Source organism: Eptatretus burgeri, chromosome 5, assembly GCF_056783735.1.
Source record: "Eptatretus burgeri isolate ZD-2024b chromosome 5, Ebu_testis_v1, whole genome shotgun sequence".
In the NCBI taxonomy this organism is placed as follows: Eukaryota; Metazoa; Chordata; class Myxini; order Myxiniformes; family Myxinidae; genus Eptatretus; species Eptatretus burgeri.
The window spans coordinates 121828-127827 of record NC_140965.1 but is presented as its reverse complement, the minus strand read 5'-3'; the positions used below and the strand labels follow the sequence as shown (position 1 = coordinate 127827).

The 6000-nt window shown below is 28.6% G+C and overlaps 1 protein-coding gene across 1 annotated transcript in view; it reads right to left on the bottom strand.

Moving 5' to 3' along the window:
- LOC147025674 (fibroblast growth factor 4A-like) overlaps nucleotides 1-6000 on the bottom strand; it is a 119738-nt gene that overhangs the window by 90237 nt on the left and 23501 nt on the right. The window lies entirely within an intron of this gene.

Genomic DNA, 6000 nt, shown 5'->3' with positions numbered 1-6000 from the left:
TCAAAGGCTCCTAATGCCTTTTTATTTACTTCTTCACTATATATGTTATGTTTATAACTTCTTATTGTATTCATTTTCCTATATTCTTCTTTCTTATTCATCAAACAATTATAATAATTTCTAAAAGTTATTGATTTCTTTATTACATATTTCTTTATTCCCTTTAACCTCTTATCAATCTGTTCACCATACTTATAAGCATATGCCTTTGCTCTCAATCCAATAAACTCACTCATTACTTTTCCACCCAACTCATCCTTAAACTTACCAATAACCTTTTCATTCTTTTTGGAAAATAACTCACTCTTCTTGCTGAAATTACTTGTATCATATACTCCAATATGTTTCTTCATATCTTCATAAACATCATCAGTTTTTATATCTAGGATAAAACTATCAGTGTCCATATACAACAATGAAACATTTTCGCCATACTCTTTCTTTAAGTCATTATACAAATAATCATACATCAATATCTTTGATAAATCAAGAACTGCTGTTCGAATATAAATTGGTTTATCCATTACAATACTTTCCTTTTTCATATGAATTGCAGAAAAGTTCTCTGAAAAAACCTCTTCTCTCTCAAAACTTGGTTTATTTATCAATCTCGAAGCTTCTTTCCAAGATGTTGCGAATCTAATGTTTTGCCTGTTTCTAACATTTTCCATAGTCTTTCCAAATACAGCATTATTCATTAATTTATAAAAGTCCCCTTCAAATTTTACTTTTGTATTTGCTCTCATATCTGTATTGAATTGAATATACTTTTTCACCCAAGGACTTTGTTTAAATTTTAAAACTCTATGAATTTTAGCTACTCTCAATCCTTCTCTCAAAAACTGTTTTAAGCTTCTCTGATGTAAAACATATCCCTCTTTATCATAGAATGTTGTTAATAACTTTTCTGTTGATTTGCCTTTAATATTAAAACTTTTATGATAATCACTGAACCATTCTTTCTTTGGGGTTTCTTTCTCACATGCAAAAGGAAGGTCTTTATGCTTATTATGAAGAACACTCGGGTACCTCAAATCAACTTCAAAATAATAACCTTCTTCTTCGTCATTCAATTCCTCTTGAGAAGAAATAACAATATTCATCAAAGCCTTTTCATAATCCTTTTCTTCCACCCACTCTAATTTACCATAAGGCAGAGATTGAGACATTGCCCATCCATACAAATTATTAGCATCAAAATACATCAAATAATTACTATCTTTTTCACTATCATAATTTGGGAGATATTTATTATTTGCTTTCGCATATCTTTTTGAACATACTTGTGATATTCCACCTCTCTTGGACTTCTCAATCATCAAAAGCATATCAACATCACTGATTAAATCTATATCTTGTTTTGTCATTTTCAACATTGCACTCCAAGCTAAACCAGGAGCTGTGAAATAGTGGGCAGGGTCTAATCCATAACAATTTTTATTATGACAGAGTGTTCTAAAAGCCTCAAACACATCAGCTAACAATAAAACATCTGTTTTTAGATATAAATCATGATATTCTCCAAGGTTCTTTATCTTAAATATTTTCCATATTTCTTGTGCGTGTTTATATTCCTTATCACTTATCTCTTCTTCATAAAGGTTATTATAGAAACTTTCTTTTGAAGGAAGTTGTGTTTCTTTAAATCTCATAAATGAATCCATATAATCATAAGGATAAATTCCCTTACTTGTAAGAATTTTCTCTTTACTTTGAATTTCATTCCTTGTTTGAATTTCCTCTCTCGTAAGAATTCCTTCTTTAATCAGAATTTCATCTTTAATCTGAATTTCCTCTTTAGTTTGAATTTTCTTTATAATTAGAATTTCATCTTCAGTTAGAATTTCTTCATTAATTAGAGTTTCCTCTTTACTTTGAATTCTCTCTTTAATCTGAATTTCCTCTTTAGTGAGAATTTCCTCTTTTGGAAAGAATGAATTAAGATTTGGAAAAGAGTCCGTGGAGCTTAGATTTGATGCGAGGTAGGCTAGTGGTGTTCCCATAAACTTGTAAGAATCTAGAAACCTAATACGAGTTAAAGGTTTTGTGAATATCATTTTTGAAAATGAAATATACTTTTGACTTGTGTTTGTTATGGCAGAAATATTCCCTGGTGTTTTTGAAAGTTCATTTATAAATAGATGTGTATCATAGTTGGCGCTGTTGTGAAGAAAGACTGGAATAAAAGAAGGTAATTTATAATTAAGATTACAACAGGAATGAGCGGGACCTCTATATTTACCAGTAAGATGACAATGGTCTCTAACTTTAGACTCCTTAATTTCCCCTCACAAATATGACAGATATTGTTCATTCTAAATTCTAATTTTTCTTCTTTGGTTAATTTCATCGGTTCATTTGTTTCTTTCATTAATTTAGTGAGTCTTATACAATCCTTTTCTAATCGTTTTACAAACTCTTGTGAAGCATTTTTTCCACGATAATGTTCAAGTTTGTTATACTTTTCTCCAACAGATGATTTGATATAATAACAGAAACCACAAGGAATATGTTTTTGATATTTATTTGTATATGGTTCTTTTGGATTAGGAGAAGCAGTATTTATCTTTTTAAGGATACATTCAAAATCAGCGTATATCACAAATGGGTGCATGATAGATTTATTATAATCTTCAAAATAAATCTTTTCACCAGGTTTAGGCATTGTAATTACAGCTGATTTATGATTACTACAATATTTTGAATGTTGTTCTAATCGTTCTTTTGTATGAAATGAATTAAGACATCGCTTACAAGGATATATTTTGTTTGCTGTTCTGAATACCTGAGAAGAGATTAATCTTGATAAATTATTGATGTATGTGTAATGTGAATTCTTTCCAACACTAAAATATAAAAGGTCAATGTGTGTTTCTTCATTTTTATGGTTGTTTGAAATTTTTAATATTTGAACTTTGTTTGTATCCGTTAATCCATATACATTAATAGAAAGATTATTCTTTTTCTCAAATTTAGGAATATCTGTTAGTGGCATTGGGAATTTAAAATCTTTAATGTCCAAGGTATTCTCATATTTCATATATTGTTTTACTCTTTCTGAATTACATTTTGGTGGATGAAAGTGAGCAAGAACAGACCAGAGAAAACATTTATTATCATTGTTCTTAATATTAACAACTGCCTTCTTTAGTTTTATTTCTTTTGGTAATTCAATATAAGAAGAAGCTTTAAGAGGGTTTGATTTTAGAATGTGTATATCTAAAAAGATAATTTTTTTAATATTGAATCCACTTCCTACCACTGTATTATCAACATCCTCCTCTTGTCTTGATAGTTCTTCATAAACCCCACTATTCAAAAAATCTTGAAATGATGTTATAAAATGAAGACCTGTTCTCATATAAGGAGTATGTTCTTCATCTTGTCTTTTCATATTCATTTTCACTCCCATATAAAACTTTAAAGTTTTCATTTCTTTTAATGTCTTTTTAATAAATTTTTCAACATCGGGTTTCACTATTTCAATTGATTCAGCTATTGATGATGGACCGGGTTCTCCAAATGGAAAAATCCTTATTTTTATATGCCCTTTAAATGCCCCATCAGTGTTTTTAATATAATAGTCTCCCTTTACTTTAAACTCATTTTTCTTGTATTTTTGTGATTGAAGATGTTGATTATAACTACTCTTCAAAACATCCTTTGAACAGATATCACAATGTTTTCTTTCCAACTCAAGAGGAGATATTTGATGAAATAGATTAAATGTGTGTTTGTTGGTTCGGAGGTGTTTTCTATAATGTTTATATTCGTGATTACAAACATCGCAGTACGTTGTATTCACCATATTTATAGAATAAAACTTTGCTTAAACTAAAATTTTCTTGATGAAAATTTCGTTTGTTTTACAGGTGAATCTGTGCTTAAAACCATTTTATCCTCCAACTTTTTCACTTAATAAATACAATGTTTCAAGACACAAAAGACAAGTTTCAATCAATCTCTTCATCTGTTAAAGATACTGAGAAATATGTCAAGGATGTAAAATTGAACAAAGATAAATATAACAACTATTGGATAAAAACTATTATGGTAAATAATATGAGTTCTTCAATTTCCTTCAGTGGAAGGGCTTTTAGTATACCTGGTAGAACATCAATTAAAGTATCTCTAACAAAAGTTTCTCCTCTCCTTCTAGTAATATATTCAAAACTAGAAAAAGCAATGAAACAAGAAAAAGTATCAAAGAACAAAAACCTTATGGATGAAGCTTTAGAAAGAAAAGATAAGACCATCTGTAATATGCAAGGAGAAATTTGTATCTTTTTCAACAACCCTAAAGATGTAAATCCTGATGAAATAAAGGATGTTAATATATCAGGTGAAATGACATTTCGTTCAATAGTAGTTAACGATAATTTTAAAATTACCTTTAATATAAAAAATGTTTTCGTTGAATCTGATAATGAAAAAAAGTATATCGATATCGATGGTAATATACAACTGAAAGTATAGATGAATTTCAGTTTAAGTAAAGTTTTACTTTATAAATATGCTAGACTTTCCTGATTCTCCATATGACAAATTTGAGAATTGTCCTGCGTGTGAAAGACGGGGATTAAACACAGAGTCAAAAGCCTATAAACAATGTATATTCTGTGATTATCTTCTAATTAATGATAATAAAAAATATAAAAAGGAAAATAATTATTTTAGATTTACACCAAAAATGAATTACTTTACAAGATTGATTAGAGAAATGAATGTAAAGTATGAGGATGATAACACACCTTTCCTTACAAGGGAAGAAACTGAACGTATAAGAGAAATGTTCAAAGGATTGTTGTTGTATATTATTCATGGATGTAATTTTCAGGGAAATATCAACACAAGATATTGTATAAATAAAATAATGGATTATCTTGAAATTAAACCTGAACTTAGGATAAAATATAGAGTTTCTAAAAAAGTCAATAAAAAATTAAATAACCTGTTTTTCAAATATATAAATGAATGATTTTTTACCTATTTGGGAAAATAAGATAAAATTTAACAACCATAAAAATCTCCCAAATTCATTAAGATGTCTCATAGTTGGTTCAAGTGGATGTGGAAAAACCTGCTTACTTTTAAAAATGCTCCTCACTCCCAACTTTTTAGATTATTATAATTTAATAATTTTCACAAAGTCGAGTTTTCAACCAGAGTATCAACTACTCTCACAAGGTTTTAATGCTGGTCTTCAAAAAGAAGATATAATAGGTTTATTTAAACGTCAAAAAAACCTAAATGATTATAACATTGAAGATATAATTCAACTATTTTGTGATACACAGAGATGTAAAAAGAAATCAAATCTTATAACTTGTATTCTTAGTGATAATACGGATGATATACCGTCTCCCCAAGATTTGGATAAATCAAAAAAGAACCTCGTTATCTTTGATGATTGTGTTAATGAGAGAAACCAAACGGTAATGGACAGCTACTACACAAGAGGGAGACATTCTTCTTGTAATTGTATTTATCTTAGTCAATCGTACTTTCAACTTCCTCGTCGTTCCATCAGAAACAATGCTAATACTTTTATTTTATTCAAGTTAAATTCAATAGATATCAATAATTTTTGGAGAGATAATTGTTCTACATTATGTAGTAAAAAGAAATTTGAGGATTATATGAAGCACACGACTGAAAAATATAAATATATTGTTGTGAAACAAGATGAGATATTAAGGGATATATTTTTTGTTTTATAAACAATTACATATATAAATGACAACTATTATTATAAATCTTGTGGGTAAATCTGCTTCTGGAAAAAAACTTTCATAAATCAAGGTTCTTGTGTAGTACAAATGAGAATATTGTAAATTTACTTAAAAACACCCCGTGATACGCATTGTATCAACAACAACTAGAGCAATAAGACCTGGAGAAGTAAAAGGTGAAGATTATCACTATATTTCAGTGGAGGAACATATGCGATTGAGGAATGAAGGACAAATATTTGAGGAGGTTTCTCTTGGTACAACAAAA